Source organism: Gorilla gorilla, chromosome 5 (assembly GCF_029281585.2).
Source record: "Gorilla gorilla gorilla isolate KB3781 chromosome 5, NHGRI_mGorGor1-v2.1_pri, whole genome shotgun sequence".
Lineage (NCBI taxonomy): Eukaryota > Metazoa > Chordata > Mammalia > Primates > Hominidae > Gorilla > Gorilla gorilla.
Window position 1 is genome coordinate 32,679,722 of NC_073229.2, and position 20,693 is coordinate 32,700,414.

Here is a 20,693-nt window from a genome sequence, read left to right on the forward strand (position 1 = left end):
GGCTAATTTTTGTATTTTTAGTAGAGATGGGGTTTCTCCATGTTGGCCAGGCTGGTCTCGAACTCCTGACCTCAGGTGTTTTGCCCACCTCCACCTCCCAAAGTGTTGGGATAACAGGCATGAGCCACTGCGCCTGGGCCCTGAACTGAGCTTCTTTGGTGAGAGAGAGAGAGCAAGAATGAGTGAAAAGAGTGAATGGTGCTTTGTTTGGATAAATAGTTCTTCGTTTGTTTGTTGTTTAAGACGGAGTCTCGCTCAGTCGCCAGGCTGGAGTGCAGTGGCGCGATGTGGGCTCACTGCAACCTCTGCCTCCTGGGTTCAAACGATTCTCCTGCCTCAGCCTCCCGAGTAGCTGGGACTACGGGCACGTGCAACCGCACCCAGCTAATTTTTGTATTTTTGGTAGAGACAGGGTTTCACCATGTTGGCCAGGATGGTCTCGATTTCTTGACCTCGTGATCCACCCACCTCGGCCTCCCAAAGTGCTGTTGGATAAATACTTCTTAAGTTTAGCCTGAAGCCTGAATACTTCTTAAATTACGTTTAGCCTCCTTACATAGTTAAGTTCAGCCTAACGCTTTCTCTATACAGTGAGCTGTTACCTACTGCTCCTATAAACAGACTAACCTACTCTAATAACGAGTAACCGAGTTAGCCAATCGCAGCAACTGAGTCTCTGCCAATCACAGCAGCCAAGTGTTGGCCAATCACAGGCAGCCAGCTGTTCATACTGTGTTCACATAAGGCAAAGGCAGGGCTGTAACCAGCCAATCTGGCTGTTTCTGTACCTCGCATCTGTTTTCTGTAGGGCACTTCCCTTTTTCTGTCCATAAATTTTATCTGACCATGTGGCAGCCCAGAGTCTCTCTGAACCTGTGCTGATTCTGGGAGCTGCCTGATTCACAAATCGTTCTTTGCTCAATTAAACGCTTCAATTTATTTGTCTAGGGTTTTATTTTAATACTTTTCCACCGCTACCCCGCTTTTGCTACGTCCTTCTCTTTTGCTTTTCTGCACTTGCAATTTCAGTCACCTGAGTTTTCTCTAGAATCAAGATTTTTCAAGGCATCCAAGAATGACTACATTAAAATGAAGTAGGAAGACACAACAAAAGGAAAAATTGACCAAAAAATTTCCATATTTCCTGGCGACTCACGCCTGTAATCGCAACACTTTGGCAGGAGCCCAGGAGTTTGAGACCAGCCTGGGCAACAAAGTGAGACCCCATCTCTTTTTTTTGAGATGGAATTTCCCTCTTGTTGCCCAGGCTGGAGTGCAATGGTGCAATCTCGGCTCACCGCAACCTCCATCTCCCAGGTTCAAGCAATTCTCCTTCCTCAGCCCCCAAATAGCTGGTATTACAAGTGTATGCCACCACACCTGGCTACTTTTTTGTATTTAGTAGAGACGGGGTTTCACCATGTTAGTCAGGCTGGTCTGGAACTCCTGACCTCAGGTGATCCACCTGCCTCAGCCTCCCAAAATGCTGGGATTACAGGGGTGAGCCACCACGCCCGGCCGTGAGACCCTATCTCTTAAAAAACAAAACAAAACAAAACAAAACAAAAGCTGGTTATGGTGGTGCACACTTATGGAGGCTGCAGCAAGAGGATCCTTTGATCCTGGGAGATGGAGGCTGCCATGAGCTCTGATTGTGCCACTGCACTGCAGCCTGATTGACAGAGCAAGACCTTGTCTCAAAAAAATGGAAAATTTTCACTGCTTCACAAAACTGAATAGCAGAAACTTAAAATGGTTTGGTGGTAGTAGCATGTGTATGTTACCTCTGAATTAAATGTTCCTGGCAAGTGACTTAATTGTGATATGAATATTACAATTCTTGTTAAGTAGAAACCAAAGTCCAGGCACAGTGGCTCACTTCTGTAATCCCAGCATTTTGGGAGGCTGAAGCAGGAGGATCACTTGAGCCCAGGAATTCGAGACCAGCCTGAGCAACACAGCAAGACCCTGTCTCTACAAAAAAAAATGTTCAAAAATTAGCCAGGTGTGGTGGTGCGTGCCTGTAGTCTCAGTTACTCAGGAGGCTGAGGTGGGAGGATTGCATGAGCCTGGAAGTTCAAGGCTGCAATGAGCTGTGATCACACCACTGCCCTCCAGCCTGGGTGACAGAGTAAGACCCTGCCTCCAAAAAAAAAAACGCCAAATACCTGACACTTTCTGAGCAAATGTCTGAGGAGTGGCTGCAGACCTGGAAGAAGGAAAAAGGAGGCGTGAGCATTTGGGGAACAGTGAGTAGATCGTTTCTGGTTTCAGAGTGACAAATTAGAGTGATCTCTTATAACCCAAGTTCTTTATAAAAGAGAACAGAAAAATCTGATCCAGCTGTTTTACCCAAATGGCTGGATCAGCATTTGAACTGGAGCCAAACTGACTCACAGTAACCTGAGACAGAGGCCCCCAGCCAGTTGGTGTAGCTCCCCTAGAATCATGTGGTGCTCCAAAATCCTAAAACTTTGAGGGCTTATGCATAAATATTCCCACCCGCCAAAATTTGCCCAAAATAAAAAGAGTAGTCCCAGCAGACACTTAACTTTGGGAATCCTTTCCCAAAGACCCAAAAGTCCTTTGATTTCACCTGATGACCCCTGGACAGTGAGAAGGGAACTTAGCCCAGAACAGAGATGTGAACATGAATAGAATTGCAACATCCTGACTAGGTCTGCATGGCTTTGGGCAAATCCCCAAGTAAACTCCCCAGTCTGCAAAATAAGTCAGTAAATAAATAAACAGTAGAAAAGAATAGGACCTAGCAGGAGGAAGAATGAATTAATGCCTGTTAAGCACCTTGGAAATGCAAAGCATTATTAATTGCAAAATAAAGTGCAGGATAACAAGTTCACTTTGGCTTCAGGGAGAAGGACTGTCAACTGCAGGAGCCATTAAAAGTCACAGGCTATAAAACAGGCAGTAATGTAGGCTTTGCCCTGCAGAATCATATAACCTTGCCTGAAATTAGCTGGTTATCCCAGTTCTGGACTGATCATATGAACACAGTTCATCCGTAGCCAGAAAAGCCCAGACAACTCCAAATAGAGCTCTGCCTGACCTTCAGAGTTTGCCTACTCTCATTCCTGCAACAATCGTGGCCACTCCCTAGGCACCCACGTGGTCCCAAGTGCTCCTTGTGTGTGACATCATTCCAGTGGGACAATCCAGTAACAGAGGTTTCATTATCCCCATGAATCTAAAACGTAGACCAGTTAAGTAACTTGCCCAACATCAGACAACTAGTTAAGGGCAGAGGCAGAAACGGAAGGTCTGGTTCTGCTCAGCTGTCTTTCTGTGACAATGAAAAGCCTTCATCGCTGACCCTCATTCCTGACTAATCCACTCTGGTCACCTCAAAACACCAATGCAGCATTATGTTGTGTTATTTGAGCACTTGGCGTGAACTCCTGCCAAAAAAGCAAAAGAGTCGATGTTCTTTATTTCCATATTTCCTTCTGAGATTTTTGTTTGTTTGTTTCCTTGAATGTCTCTTGACTGGACTTTAGGGGAGGGGGTCTGGGGTGGACAGATAACTATTTTGTGCTCTAGAATGTCACCCTTCATCTCAAATCCTATGGGGAGTGTATTCGAAAAGGGAACAAAAAAATGTTCCTGAAGTCAGTTTGAAATGTTAGCAGGTTATGGATGAGTTCCTCCAATCAGGTGGATAGAAAGGAACATATCCCCAGCTAATTTGGAAACTAGAGATAAAATTCAGAACAGGTCAGAAGTATCCTTCAGGCTGCCCCTGAGACTTCTGAGGGCTTCTTGCCTCTATATTCAAAGCATGCATAGATTCAAACTTTGGAGATTCTATCCTTGCACAGGACTGTGATGGGGGCATCTTCAGGAGGGTGTGCCCCTCAGTGAGCTGGTGAGAGAGATCCCCTTTCCCCCTTGAAAGGGAGTGGGTGTGAGAAGTTCAGAGGAGGCATCTGCAGGAGCTGGAGTTGTATTAAAACATCAACGCCAAGTACTTTTAAAGAAACGGAGATGGCATCTGTGGGAGCTACTTGGAAAATACAGCCGTTTGTTGATTACCTGGAAAGGGGATAATGTAAAAGGATTAGGTGACCTAAAAAGCAGCTGGGCCAGGCAAGGGCAGATGGCAGAGGAGTTCACGGCCCTTGGGGAGGACAATGGAAACCGAGACTAGAGGACAGACAAAACCAAAGGTTGGGGAGGTTGGTGCTGAGTGGCTTGGGAGAGGAACAGAAGAGCAAAATGAATCCCAACTGGCAGGGCTAAAATGTAACACCTGCTACGGTGACAAAAAAACAAAAACAAAAACAGAAGAAGAAGCAATTTTAGACCCCACAACAAATAGAGAAGTATATCTATAACAAGCAAAGGCACAACTATAGAAAGCCCCTCCCCATCCCTATTTGCCACCATCCCTATCAGCCAAGGTAATGATGGAAGGAGAAGCAACACTATCAGGCTAAGAATGCTCTGTGCCAGACCCCGTGCTGGGGGCTTTACATCTATCCTATGGTTGAAACTTCAGGCAGCCTTGCTACATAGGCTGTTAACAGCCTCTAACAGCCTCGAATCCGTATGGATATGCAGCAACCTCAATTGTTTTTTGTTTTTGTTTTTGTTTTAGATGGAGTCTTGCTCAGTTGCCCAGGCTGGAGTGCAGTGGCGTGATCTTGGCTCACTGTAACTTCTGTCCCCCAGGTTAAAGGGATTCTCCTGTCTCAGCCTCCCGAGTAGCTGGATTACAGGCATGCGCCACCATGCCTGGCTAATTTTTGTGTTTTTAGTGGAGATGGTGTTTCACCGTGTTGGCCAGGCTGGTCACGAACTCCTGACCTCAGGTGATCCGCCAGCCTCGGCCTCCCAAACTGCTGGGATTACAGGCAAGAGCCACCGCACCCAGCCAGCAACCTCAATTCTTGCCTCCTCAGAAGAAAGAATTAGACTGAAGGGCATAAGACAGAGGGAAAGACAGAGGCAAACTTTAGAGCAGGAGGGAAAAGTTTATTAAAAAGTTGTAGAGCAGGAACAAAAGAAAGTAAAGTACACTTGGAAAAGGGCCAATCAGGTGACTTGAGAGATTCAAGTGCATGGTTTACCCTTTGACTTGGGGTTTTATATGTTGGCATGCTTTCAGCGGTGGCATTACTTCTCCCCTGATGCTTCCCTTGGGGTGGGCTGTCCACATGCACAGTGGCCTGCCAGCCCTTGGGAGGGCCACATGTGCGGTGTGTTTATTGAAGTTGTGCACATGTTGACTTCAGGTGTCTTTCGCTTACCAGTCGAGCGTTCCTGGAGGGAGGTCATATACCTTACCAGGGGAAGGACTGTCAACTGCAGAAATCGACTAGGTATGCTCAACTGGTAAGTTAAACTCTGCTATTTTGCCTCTTAGTACATATGCTTGAGCCCACTCACCCATCTCCTGAGATCTTATTGGGAAGCTGTTGATCACCAGTTTCAGGTGTACTCTATCTATTGGGAGACTTCCTTTCCCTGGCACTGGCTGCAACCCATTATTATTTTATTTTATTTTTATTTATTTATTTATTTATTTTTTGAGACAGAGTTTTGCTCATGTTGCCCAGGCTGAAGTGCAATGGCATGACCTTGGCTTACTGCAACCTCCATCTCCCAGTGATTTTCATACCTCACCCTCCCGAGTAGCTGGGATTACAGGCGTGCACCACCACGCCCAGCTAATTTTTGTATTTTTAGTAGAAATGGAGTTTCACCATGCTGGCCAGGATCTTGATCTCTTGACCTTGCGATCTGCTCACCTTGGCCTCCCAAAGTGCTGGGATTATAGGCATGAGCCACCACGCCCAGCCCCATTATTATCTTAGAGAGACAGTTTAACAACCGCCTGACCATCATCTGATGGTCTCCCAATGTTCCTGTTTGGGGGAGCCCTCTCCTGCCCTGCTCATGTCTGCCTAACTACCTACTGTAACATTCCTATATCAATTTTACAGATAAGCAAACTGATATTTGGAGGAGAAAAGTCTGAAATAGGAGCCAGTCAGTGAAGCACCAGCACAAGGAAGAAGTAGATGTGAAGGAGAGGAAAGGCATGTAAATGCCCAATCTCAAGGAAGGCGGAAGGTGCAGAAAGATCTAGACACAAGGGCATTGAAACAAAAGGAATGCCTGTCAGGGACTGCTTCCATGCCTCAGCTGAGCAGCCCCTGGGCTCTGATACCCTACAGGGGATGGTTCTCAACCACAGAAAGCTGTCATGAAATTAGCTCACCCTGAAATGATGCTTAATTGTTCTACAGAAACATCAGCGTGTCCCAGCCAGGAGCAAGAGAGTTTATTGTCAGATGACTCAGTGGGGTAAAGAGGACTCCAAAGGAGCAGCACAGCAAGACAGGGGCCAAAGGGAAAAGGCCAAAAGGACAGACTAATGTGTGTATGTCTTTTTAAAAATTGGATAAAATGTCCAATTACTCTTGCCCAAATTATTCTTTGGAGGTTAGTAACAAGGAGGGGATCTAAGACCCGGCCCAAGATGTGAACCCTAGGGTAGCAGTGCTGACGAGTGCTGCATGGTACCGGGACTCTGCAGTGAGGGGCCACAACAAGGCCCTGGCTGTTCAGCTTCTACTGTGAGTGCCAGTGTATGCAAATTTCATTGTCCAAAGCAAGTCAAGGGACCAAAGCTTGACAGTGGTGGGACAGGGGAAGTATAATTTTTCCCCCAGAGCGAGTAGTATAAATCATAAGAACAATTACAGACTCTCTCAAAAGGTAGACAGTGGGGGAGATTCAAATCATGATACGTAGTGTGTGTGTGTGGGAGGGTGTATATATGTGTTTATGTGTATGTATGTGTGTATGTGTGTCTGTGTATAGTCATGTTTGACTTAAAAACGGGAATACATTCTGAGAAATATGTCACTAGACAATTTTGTCTTTGGGTGAACATCACAGTGTACTTACACAAACCTAGATGGCATAGCCTACTGAACACCTAGGCTGGATGGTGCGGCCTATTGCTCCCAGGCTACACACCTGCACAGCATATTACTGTACAGAATACTGTAGGCAACTGGAACACAGTGGTAAGTATTTGTGTATCTAAACATAGAAAGATAATGCATTACACTGGGACATTACCAGAGCTACCACATCATTAGGTAAGAGGAACTTTTCAGCTCCATTATAATCCTGTGGGACCACCATTGTATATGGGGTCTATAGTTGATCAAAACATTGTTACGCAGCACATGACTATGTATACATATAATTTTAATTATTTCTGTTTATTTTAAATGTTTATTTTCAGCTGGGTCATTGAAGAGTTTCTAACAGATATCATGACACTTCACTCCCAAAAACATCGGCACTTCCAGGAACAAGGAGGTCCTCCTGCATAACCACAGCACAGGGACCATGTTGGGAAGCTTAGCACAAACTCAGCACTACTACACAGCCCATAATGAAGTTTCCCCAAGTGTCCCAAGAATGATCTTTAGAGCTGGCCCAGGGCCTTTTAGGTGAGAAGACAGTCCCAAAGCCCCACACATTTTTTCTTGCTGTTTTCTACATACTCAAATAAATGAATGTTCCCTTGTCAACAATTAACTGGATGAGAAAAAGCAAATTCACATGTCTTTAAAAACAGAACAAAAGGCTGGGCACGGTGGCTCACGCCTGTAATCCCAGCACTTTGGGAGGCCGAGGCAGGTGGATCACCTGAGGTCAGGAGTTCGAGACCAGCCTGGCCAACGTGATGAAACCCCATCTCTACTAAAAATACAAAAATTAGCTGGATGTGGTGGCAGGCACCTGTATTCCCACCTACTCTGGAGACTAAGGCAGGAGAATCGCTTGAGCCTGGGAGGCGGAGGTTGTAGTGAGCTGAGATCGTGCCATTACACTCTAACCCGGGCAACAAGAGCAAGACTCTCTCAAAAAAAAAGGAAAAAAGAAAAAAAGACACAAGAATTTTCAAAATGGTAATTTATAATTTATCAAGCTATACATATGGATACATCAATTTCTAACAGATATAGATCAACATATTCCCACTATCTAGGTAGATGTGTTCAGTTTTGCTAATTGAAACAAGCCCAGTTACTAAGACGTGGATGGGAAGTATCTTTACATTTTCTTTTGACTCTAAAATCTATGGTCTGCGATTCTTCAAAAATATCAACCTATTTAGAATGTGGACTCTTTTTATGTTGAGCTTATGAATCGTGTCTCAATCACTTATTCATCCCCACTAATTATTACTATAGCTGGCACATAGAAACTCAATGGAGCTGGGCACGGTGGCTCACGCCTGTAATCCCAGCACTTTGGGATGCCAAGGTGGGCGGATCACCTGAGGTCAGGAGTTCAAGACCAGCCTGGCCAACACAGTGAAACCCCATCTCTACTAAAAATACAAAAATTAGCCAGGCATGGTGGTGCGCGCCTGTAATCCCAGCTACTTGGCAGGCTGAGGTAGGAAAATCACTTGAACCCGGGAGTAGAGGTTGCAGTGAGACAAGATCACACCACTGTACTCCAGCCTAGGCAACAGAGGAAGACTTGTCTCCAAAAACAGAAAGAAAGAAAGAAAAAAGAAACTCAATGAACTACTAGGTGAATGGATGAATGAACACTTTCTTGAGTCCTCAAGGCAGTCCTCCTTCCCTGCCCTATCTCTGCTAGTTTGCAGGTATGACTTCTGTGTCTTGTCACAGTTTTGCTGCAATTATATATATATATATATTTATGCAGTTTAATAAATGCACAGAGAAGATGACCACAACTTGGAAAATCAGTCCTAGCTTGGCAGAGGCATGATATTATTGGAATCACAACAAATCTTAATCACTGCAGGTCTTAACTGTTACTACACTATATCAAGAGGCAGGGAACCAAGAGTGAGTGGGATAATTTGCCCTGCACACCTCCATCCCTTCTTCAAAACAGAAACCTTGTGTTAGGCAGCTGGTGGTGAAAGCTATGGCAGCTATAAACCCTTCTTTAAAAAAAAAAAAATAGTCCACTTGGTTTCCTTTTGGGCTTAAGCGAAACCCTCACTCTGGGAGCCTGCCCAGCTAGGCAAGAGAAGAAATAAAACACCTTCTCTCAATGTGAGAAGAATGCCTTCTATTAGAAAGGCTTCTCAAACATCGTTGGGTCAGGGTCTGCCTTTGGTCAAAAGTGACTTTTTATTGATTAAGAGGAAGAAAGAGGCACAGGGGCTTTTTGTCAAAGGCACCTTTAGTCTTGTATCAGTTTATCCTTTGAAGAATCACACCATGTCATTACCTATAAATAAATCACAAATATATGGATCAAATATCTCAAAGCTACTGAAGGTATACCACACCTGAGTGTGGCTATGTATAAAAAAGAAAAAAAATTATTATTTGATCCAAACAAAAATACTCTGTTAATATGTCGTGAGCTGACAACTGAAATTCATTACAGACATATAGCCTTATATAGGGGTTTTAATTCATTATTTTAATTTCCTTTTTTTTTTTTTTTTTTTTTTTGAGACAGTCTTACTCTGTTGCCCAGGTTTGGGTGCAGTGGCGTGATCTCGGCTCACTGCAACCTCCACCCCCTGGATTCAAGCGATTCTCGTGCCTCAGCCTCCCGAGTAGCTGGAATTATAGGCGTGTACCACCACACCCAGCTAATTTTTGTATTTTTAGTAGAGACGGGATTTCACCACGTTGGCCAGGCTGGTCTTGAACTCCTGGGCTCAAGTGCTGAGATTACAGGTATGAGCCACCACGCCTAGCCCGAAATTTCTTTCTAATTACACAAGTAACATCTAAGTGCATGAACACACACACATGCACAATTATTATTATTATTTTCTTTAAAAAAAAAAGACAAGGCCTCTCTCTGTCGCCCAGGCTAGAGTGCAGCGGCATGATCCTCAGTTACTGCAGCCTCAAACTTCTGGGCTCAAGTGATCTTCCCACCTCAGTCTCCCAAAGTACTAAGATTACAGGCATGAGCCACGGCACCCAGCTCTGCAAAAATCTTTCAAACAACTTGGGATTGAAAGTCCTCTTGATTTTCCCACTCTAATCCCTCTGCCTTTCTAGATGATCATCACAGGTATTGTGGGTTGTGCTAGTTCTTTCTCTTTTGCGTATGCATAAATAATGGAGAAACGAAATCTAGACCACACGTGCTATTCTGTCCCTCAGTTTATTCTCTTCATGTGTCTTAGAGATCTTTCTTCACTCAAGAAAATTGAAAGGTGACCTGGGCCAGTGGTTTGTAACTGGGCGGCCTAAAGCCCTAAGGATTCTGTAGAGAGGACCTTGAAGACTGCCCCAGGAGCAAAGAGGAGCTCCAGGGACCCCACAAAAGGAAAGAATTGATCCAGTTTAATTCCTTTGTCTTTGCCTTCTGCTAAGAGATAAAGATTCCTGAGAAGAGTTAGACGTGTATAGTTGGGTTTCACTGGCATTTGTTCTCTTGAGAGCAATTTTAGGGCAAGGGTGGAGAGTAACATGGAATTGCCTCAGTTTCTCCAATATGATCAGTCTAAAGAAAGCAAGAATTAGGAAAGGCCAGAGATAGAAACAGACTCTGCTCCATGAAGGACAATAATCCATGTAATCATCTCAGGTCTTATGTATGGCTATGTATAACATCTGTGCAACCAGGAAATCACTACCCATGTACATTTGAAATCTTCTCTGGTTTTCCTCTAAGTCCTGGATTCTAGATCTTTCTGTACTCCTTAAAAGGAGTTTTGGGCTTAGGAAGAGCAATATAGAAAGACCTAGAATTTCTCCCTGGAAATTGTCTTCCTAGACATTGTATTCATGTCCAGGAAGAATAGGACAAAATCTGACCAGACAGGCCTGCTCCAGTCTAAGGGAAACTTCCTTTTGCGGCCAGGTAAACTGACCATCTGGAAAATCTTTGAATCAAACAGAAGCATAAGAAAAAACATCTCTAAAACACCAATGTACTAGACAGCCCCAGAAGCAAAGCTTCCTCTCTAAGTCTCAAAGTGCCTAGTTGTGGGCAAAGACAAGTGGCTGGAGGGTGATATCCACAGTGGGAAACCCTAGCAAGTCACTGAGTTCTTCTAAAACTCCAAGTCTTCATCTATGTAACTGAGACAATAACTGCTGATCTCATAGGTCACTGTCAGGAGTAAATGAGTGAAGATGTCTAACTTCTAGTGTAGTGCCTGACATGTACCATTACAGATTGAATTCTGTGCCCCTATATTAGCCCATTCTCATGTTGCTACAAAGAACTACCTGAGACTGGGTAATTTACCAAGAAAAGAGGTCAAGGGTATAGTGAACCACGATTGCATCACTGCACTCTAGCCTGGGTGACAGATTAAGACCCTGTCTCAAAAAAAAAAAAAAAAAATTTATAAATTAACCAAGCATGATGGTACATATGTATAGTCCTAGCTACTTCAGAGGCTGAGGTGGAAGGACAGCTTGAAGCCAGGGGTTCAAGACCAGCCTGGGCAACATTAGCAAGCCCCCGTCTCTAATAAATAAATAAATAAATAGATAGAATCATCATATGATCCAGCAATTGAAGCAGGATCTTGAAGATATATTTGCACACCCATGTTCACAACAGCACTATTCACAATAGCCAAGAGGTGGAAGTAGCCCAAATATCCATCCGTGGATGAACAGATAAAGCAGATGTGGTCTATACATACCATGGAATATTATTCAGCCTTAAAAAGAAGGAAATCCTGTCCTATGCTACAACATGGATGAATGTTGAGGACATTGTCCTAGGTGAAATAATCCAGAAGAAAAACACAAATACTGCATGACTCCACTTACATGAGGTCCCTGGAGTAGTCAAATTATGGAAACAGAAAGTAGGATGGTGGTCAGGGTAGCGGGAGAGGGAATGGAGAGTTGTTCAATGGAACAACTGGAACAGAGTTCCAGTTTTGCAGGATAAAAAAGTTCTAGAGGCCTATTACACAACAATGTGAGCATAATTAGCACTAGTGAACTTAAAAATGGTGAAGAGGATAAAATTTTTTTTTTTTTTTTGAGACGGAGTTTCACTCTTGTAGCCCAGGCTAGAGTGCAATGGTTGCTCTCCGCAACCTCTGCCTCTCAGGTTCAAGCAATTCTCCTGTCTCAGCCTCCCGAGTAGCTGGGACTATAGGCATGCACCACCACACCCAGCTAATTTTGTATTTTTAGTAGAGATGGGGTTTTCCGTGTTGGTCAGGCTGGTCTCCAACTCCCGACCTCATGTGATCCACCTGCCTCGGCCTCCTAAAGTGCTGGGATTACAGGTGTGAGCCACCGTGCCTGTCCGAAGAGGGTAAATTTTGTATTATGTGTTGTTTACAATTTCAAATACATGTGTAGATATATAAATGCACATATCTCATAAAATATACGTATAAATGCATACATTTATGTTCTATTATTCCAGCATGATTCCTTTACAATATTATTGCATATAACAATGTAATAAACATTATGCCAGGCGTGCTGGCTCATGCCTGTAATCCCAGCACTTTGGGAGGGAGGCCAAGGCGGGCAGATCACTTGAGGTCAGGAATTCGAGACCAGCCTGGCCAACATGGTGAAACCCCTTCTCTACTAAAAATACAAAAATTATCTGGGCATTGTGGCACATGCCTGTAATCCCAGCTACTCAGGAGTCTGAAGCATGAGACTGGCTTGAACCCGGGAGGCAGAGGTTGCGGTGAGCCAAGATCGCACCGCTGCACTCCAGCCTGGGTGACAGAGTGAGATTCGGTCTCAAAAAAAAAAAAAAAAGAAAAATTATTAGATGTTTGCTATTTAACTTTTTAAACTTCACCAAATCAGGATTTTAATAAATAATAAGATTTAATGTCTATTGATATACATTCAAAATATATAAACTATTTTATTTATGTATTTATATTCATTTACACTGTCAACACAGTCAATTCTTATCGTAAGTGATTAAAAAAATAACTTGTAAGAAATTGAACATTCTGATCCTGTTTTCATAACAATATTAGCTAATATTCATTGAAAGCTGACTCTGTTTCAGGTACTATTCACACGTATGTGTGTGTGTGTGTGCACACACGTGTGTGTATACATATATACAATTTTTTTTTTTTTGAGACAGGGTCTTACTCTGTCACCCGGGCTGGAGTGCAGTTGTACAATGACGGTTCACTGTAGCTTCAACCTCCCCAGGCTCAAGTGATCCTCCCACGTCAACTTCCCAAGTAGCTGAGGCTATAGGAGGGCACTACCATGCTTGTCTAATTTTTGTGTTTTTAGTAGAGATGGGGTTCTGCCATGTTGCCCAGGCTGGTCTCGAACTCCTGGGCTCAAGCGATCTGCCCACCACTGCCTCTTAAAGTGCTGGGATCACAGGAGTGAGCCACCGCACTCAGCCAAAAGGAGGTTCTGCAATGCCATTCCTGTCTGTGTGATTCTGTGAAAAGACTTCAAGAACTGTGTTCCTGCACACACCTCCATAAAAGTAGCCATCTATATACATGTGTACATACATGTATAAGTACAAGGTGACATACATAAGGACAGAAGAAGTGGGGTCAGCAATCACATGTTTAAAGGAGCTGAGAAGTAGAGCAGAGAGAGCCTGGATTTTAGAGCCAGATTTCTGTTCACTCTTTGCTAGTGAAGGGGAGACTGAGCAGAGTGTTAATAGACACACACACACACGCACACACACCCTCTAAACAAAGCGGACCCTTCCTGAGAACAGGATAATGATAATGATGACACCCGATGATGATGATGCGCAAATCCACCACCAGTGCTGGATTCTCCCGTCTGTTCTGAATGTCTTGCCCACAGAAGTGTATACATTTTTCTAACTACCTTCCAAGATCTTTACCCAAGAGAACCTGACAGTTTTGTCCACCTCTGTCCCTGCAAGGAGCTCAATCAAGCAGCTCTCTATCCCTCCCTGTCATGATTTCTTGCCTCACTCCTACCCCAACCGAGGGCTTAGTGCAGACTGCTAGGAAAACGATCTCAGAGAAATCAGCGGAGAGCCTGTTTACCAAGCAACACTGCACAGCCCAGGCAAGGACTCCTTTGAGAAATGGGAAACCATCAGGACGGTGGATAGAATGAACCCGATTTCCCATTATTTTTTTCAAATAAATGGAGTCCAGTTTGCTTCCACTATAATCCAGGCATAACATTTATATGAGAACATAAAATACTACACAGCTGTAAGTAAAACAATATGTGTGTTCCTGAATAATAGTGATACCACTTGCCAGTAAGACTATATTTTGACCAAATAAAAGATGACCTAAATTTGACTCAGTGGGATGGGATTTACTACACGATCGCTTCTTGAAAATTAAGGGATAGAGAGAGGGGGCTTTCATGAGGGTAGAAGGAAATGGACAAGGAGAACAAGAGAAAAACAGGATGGAAAGTTAGATGCCCATCGCTGAGTTTGAAAGCGCACTTTGTAAGAAGAATAAAGAGCATTTGATTTCACACGTCTAGTGCGTCCTTCCCAAATAAAACCTTATTTTATATCAGACACCCACATTGCAGAGTCCCACATGTGCTGACATCCAAGTCTCCAGTCTACAGTGATTTTTATGCATTCCTTCACTCCCTCTTTCATTCATATGTATGATGGTTGCACAAATATGTATTGTGGACTTAATATGTAACAGGCTCTCTGGTAGGATGGCAAACAGATCCTGCCCTGAGCCAGTTTACAACCCTGTGGGGAGGGCACCAAGGGAACAGGCTATTTCAGTCTAGTGTGATAAGGGCCATGACGGGAGAAACCTCAACACAGTGTGCTCAGAACCTGCAGAGGCAGCGCAAGGGGACCCAAGGCCACACGTGAGAGGATGCTACATGACCAGAGGAACCAAACTTGGTAACGCTGGAGGTGGATTCAGAAGAAAGAGAAAATCCCAGCACTTTGGGAGGCCAAGGCAGGAGGATTGCTTATGGCCAGGAGTTCAAGACCAGACTGGGCAACATAGTGAGACCCTATCTCTAAGAAAAGAAAAGAAACCAAACAAAACGAAAAGAGGACTGGCCAGCTGCGGTGTTTCACGCCTATAATTCCAACACTTTGGGAGGCCGAGGCGGCAGATCACCTGAGGTCAGGAGTTCGAGACCAGCCTGGCCAACGTGGTGAAACCATGTCGCTATTAAAAATACAAAAATTATCTGGGTATGGAGGTACATGTCTGTAATCTCAGCTACTCAGGAGGCTGAGGCAGAAGAATCGCTTGAACCCAGGAGGCAGAGGTTGCAGTGAGCCAAGATTGTGCCACCGCACTCCAGCCTGGGCAACCGAGTGAGACTCCATCTCAAAATAAATAAATATTTTAAAATTTAAATAAATAACTAGCTTGGCATGGTGGCATGCAGCTGTAGTTCCAGCCACTCTGGAGGCTGAGATGGAAAGATGGCTTGAGCCCAGGAGGCAGAGGTTGCAGTGAACTGAGATTGCACCACTGCACCCTAGCCTGGGCAACAGAGTGAGACAAAAACCAAAAGGAAAAGAAAAAGGAAAAGTAGAGCACTGCCACAGGCAATTCCAGCCAAGGAAGGGGGAACACAGAAGGAAGAACACAGCGTTTCCCTTTAACAGCTCTGCCCAGTTGTTGCACACCTCACTACTCCCCACAGGCTATTGGCTACAACTTAGTCACATGACCACACCTGGCTTCCAGAAAGCTGGAAATACACTTCTTATTCAGGGCAGCCACGAGCACAGGTAAACACTTGTATGACATGGAAGCAAGGGAAATGTACATTGGGAGCAAACCAGCCCTCTGTGCCACAGCGTCCGAGCCCTCCTCTTCCTCTTGTCCTGTCTGTGATAGACAGAGACTTTAAAGGGTTTTCCAGGAAACCCCTGGAGAACATGATACACATTCATATGCATGCACACACAAACCCAAATGCAATGCAATAATTAACCATAAGTTTTTCATTAAAAAAAAGGTAAAGAATGAAAACTTACAGCAGAAGACTCAAGGCTGTAGCAAAGAGGCTGGAGCAGGCTCTCTCTGCGGGCACAGACCTAAAGGGGGATGCAGAGGGGCATTAGCTAGGAATAATGTAAAGATAGATGGAGCCCCCATCACCTTCCCCTCTCCTGAGTTCTCCCCCACTGCGACATTCACCCCTTATCACCAACTCTTCCACTGGATCCAAACATGCTCAAAGACATTGCTCTGCGAACAAAAACAGCATAAGCACACCATTAGGATGTACGAGCATTTCTGGAAGTGTCAAAGGAACCAAACTCCTCCCAGCTCAATGATTGATTAGCTAAATAAACTTGAGCTAGATGTATATTTTCTTTGTGCATCAATTTCCTCCAAATCCAATGGAGACTAAAAAATACTTGCCTTACCTTCTTCATAGGCTTGTGGAGGGAACCAGGGAAATGGGAAATCTGTGTGTTTGTTTTCTATTTCTGTGTAACAAATCACCACACACCCTGTGGCTTAAAACAATAGCTATTTATGGCTGGGCGCAGTGGCTCATGCCTGTAATCCCAGCACTTTGGGAGGCTGAGGAGAGCAGATCACGAGGCCAGGAGATCGAGATCATCCTGGCTAACACAGTGAAACCCCGTCTCTACTAAAAATACAAAAAAATTAGCCGGGCATGGTGGCTATTTATTTATTTATTTATTTATTTTTATTTATTTGTTTGAGACAGGGTCTCGCTCTGTCGCCCAGACTAAAAGTGCAGTGGCACGATCTTGGCTCACTACAACCTCCGCCTCCTGGGCTCAAGCAATCCTCCGACCTCAGCATCCCAAGTAGCTGAGACTACAGGTATGTGCCACCACGCCAGGCTAATTTTTTTTTTTTTTGAGACAGAATCTCACTGTGTCGCCCAGGCTGGAGTGCAGTGGCACGATCTCGGCTCGCTGCAATCTCCGCCACCCGGGTTCACGCCATTCTCCTGCCTCAGCCTCCCGAGTAGCTGGGACTACAGGTGCCCACCACCATGCCCGGCTAATTTTTTTTTTTTTTTTGTATTTTTAGTACAGACGGGTTTTCACCATGTTATCCAGGATGGTCTCAATCTCCTGACCTTGTGATCCGCCTGCCTCGGCCTCCCAAAGTGCTGGGATTACAGGCGTGAGCCACTGTGCCCGGCCCACGCCAGGCTAATTTTTGTAGAGACAAGGTTTCGCCATGTTGCCCAGGCTTGTCTCGAACTCCTGAGCTCAAGCGATCTGCCCGCCTTGGCCTCCCAAAGTGCTGGGATTATAGGCGTGAGCCACCGTGCCTGGCTGAAACAATACCCATTTATGATCTTATTGTTTCCATAGGTCAGAAATCTGGGCACAGAGTAACTAGATTCTGTGTTCAAGGTCTCACTGGCTGAAGCCAAGGTGTCAGCTGGGGCTGCCTTCTCAGCTGGGGCTGGGATACTCTTCCAAGCTGAGGTTGGCAGAATTCATTTCCTTGTGAGTGTAGGACTGAGGGCCCCTTTTTCCCTCGAGCGTTGGCAGGAATGGCTGTCAGCTCCTCGTGGCTGTCTGCAGTTCCTAGCCATGTGGATGTTGCAAGGTAACTCCTCATTCTGTCTTCTTTCCCTGTTTAAGTTGATTATGTTCCAAGCAACGCTCCTTCGGAGGAATCTGATTAAACTGGCTGAGGGTCAGACATGGTGGCACACGCCTGGAATCCCAGCACTTTGGGAGGCCAAGGCGGGAGGATCACTTGAGCCCAGGAGTTTGAGACCTGCCTGGGCAACATATCTGAACGCTTTTCCTTCCTCTGGTACATTCCATACCAAAAAGACGAGATGGCCTCATGACAGGAGTAAGGACTTTGGAGTCGGGTAAATGCGGATTCAGATTTTCTCTCCAACACTTCCTAACTGAATGCTACTCAGCCTCTCTAACTCATGACTTCCTCCTCTGTACATTTGGGATAATACCAACCACACAGGGATGTTGGGGGATGAAATGACATAGGATTCATGGGAATTCAATGGTACCATATTCATAGCATATGGCAGGTGTGGGCTCCAGGCCCTTCCCGCTTCCCCATCTCCTATTCCACATCATTAACTCGCTTTCTTTCTCCCTCCCTCCCTATCTTTCTTCCTTCCTTTCTCCATTTCAAAGAACAGCTAAAACTGGTGATGCAGAAATGACTACAGTAAAGCTGACCCTAAAACAACACAGAGGTTGGGGGCACTGACCCCACACACATTCAAAAATCCACGTCTAACTTCGTTTTGGAGAGCTTTTTTTCTTTAAGATAGGATCTGGCTCTATTGCCCAGGCTGGAGTGCAGTGGCATGATCTTGGCTCACTGCAGCCTATGCCTCCCGGGCTCAAGCCATCCTCCCACCTCAGCCTCCCGAGTAGCTGAGACTACATGCGCATGCCACAAGGCCCTGCTAATTTTTGTATGTTTTTGTAGAGATGGAGTTTAACCATGTTCTCCAGGCTGGTCTCGAACTCCTGAGCTCAAGTAATCTGCACACCTCAACTTCCCAGTGTGCTGGGATTCTAGGTGTAAGCCATGACACCCAGCCCCATGCATAACTTTTTTTTTTTTTTTTGGACGGAGTCTCGCTCTTGTCCTCCAGGCTGGAGTGCAGTGTCAAGATCTCATCTCACTGCAACCTCCGCCTCCCGAGTTCAAGCGATTCTCCTGCCTCAGCCTCCCAAGTAGCTGGGATTACATGTCCCCGCCACTGTGTCTGGCTAATTTTTGTATTTTTAGTACAGATCGGGTTTCACTATAATGGCCAGGCTGGTCTCAAACTCCTGACCTCGTGATCCATCCACCTCAGCCTCCCAAAGTGCTGGGATTACAGGCGTGAGCCACTGCACCCAGCCCATGCATAACTTTTGACTCCCCAAAAACTTAACTACTAATAGCCTACTGTTGACTGGAAGCCTTACCTACCAATAACATAAACAGTCGATTAACATATATTTTTGCATGTTGTATGCATTATACGCTGTATTCGTACAATAAAGTAAGTTACAGAAAAGAAAATGTTATTAAGAAAATCATGAGGAAGAGAAAATATATTTGCTATTGATTAAGCGGAAGTGGATCATCATAAACATCTTCATCCTCCTCATCTTCATGTTGAGTAGGCGGAGGAGGAGGAGAAGAGGAAGGGGTGGTCTTTTTGTTTTTGTTTTTGTTTTTGTTTTTTGAGATAGAGTCTTGCTCTGTTGCCCAAGCTGGAGTGCAGTGGCACAATCTTGGCTCACTGCAAGCTCCACCTCCCGGGTTCACGCCATTCTCCTGCCTCAGCCTCCTGAGTAGCTGGGACTACAGGCGCCCACCACCACGCCCGGCTAATTTTTTTTGTATTTTTAGTAGAGACGGGGTTTCACCGTGTTAGCCAGGATGGTCCCGATCTCCTGACCTCGTGATCGTCCCGCCTCGGCCTCCCAAAGTGCTGGGATTACAGGCATGAGCCCTCCGCGCCCGGCCCGGAAGGGTTGGTCTTGATGTCTCAGGGTGACAGAGGCAGAAGAGATAGAGGAGGTGGGAGGGGAGGCAGGAGAGGCAGGGTAACTTTTATTAAAAACAAATCCATGTATAAGTGGACATGCACAGTTCAAACCTGTGTTGTTCAAGGTTCAACTGTGTATCACATTGGAAGATAACTACCTTGTAATTGCATCCAAACCCATTCCACTTGAATGCCAACATTACAAGAACTCTGGTAAGTGGAGTTTTGATACCAAGCAATCATTTCCACATGGAACTATTAGCATGATAATCCTGTTCTCTCATTGTCCTGATACCATTTTTTATACTTTTCTTGAAAAATGCACTTGGACTGCGTTCTCACATAGTTACTACACTCTAACAGATTTATGCTCCTTAGAAGAATGGCTCTAGTCAGGGAAGCGTTCCAAATCTGCCTCTTACAGAGATGCTCAGGGTAAAAGAAAGATTAGTGGTCAAAAGTAATGTAACTAAAACGTGGAGGCTGCCCTGGGGGAAATGTTAAGGACTGCCTGGCACAAGCAAGCACCTTCTGGCAAACTTCTCAAAGTGCTGAAATAGAAGGCTCAAGAGTCACCTGCTTAAGTAATGGTCTCCAAGGCAAAATATCGGGAGTCCTGTTCAGCCACCACAATGAGCTATTATATGAATGTGACACAGATGTAACATGAGAATTATACCAGTCACAAGGTTGCTTTTTTTTTTTTTAAATTCATAAAGCACGATTCTAACTTGGTGTTGTTTTTTGCAAACATGATGTTGATCACATGAGAAGGGTTTCAGAAGCAAGACTTGTTTATTTAACATTTCTGGGCTCAAGAAATCACCAATACATTGATGCAAACACCAGCTCTGGAGAAGAGAATTGTCAATAGGGGCCTCCGGCCCTCACCTCCAACGCTGAGATGCCTTCTTCATCGTGGTGCTAAGGAGGGTCCCAGGGAAAGTATAACATATCCACTGAATTCTAACAATCAACGGAGAGTCCAGCAGCTCAGGCAGATCATGCCAAAGTCAAGCCCCCTTCAGTAAAAAGGCCCATCTATAAATCATTAGAGACTGTGGGTGCCAAGAAAGCTACCGGATTAGTTCAGCATAATAGGCAGAAAGCTTGCATTTGCCAAATGCTTTACAACCATTTTTTATGAAGTATTATGCATAATACCCTGGGAGATAAATGAACAATATAATCACCATTTTATAACTAAGGAAGCAGACACCCAATGAAGGTGCTCTGGAAGTTAGTAGC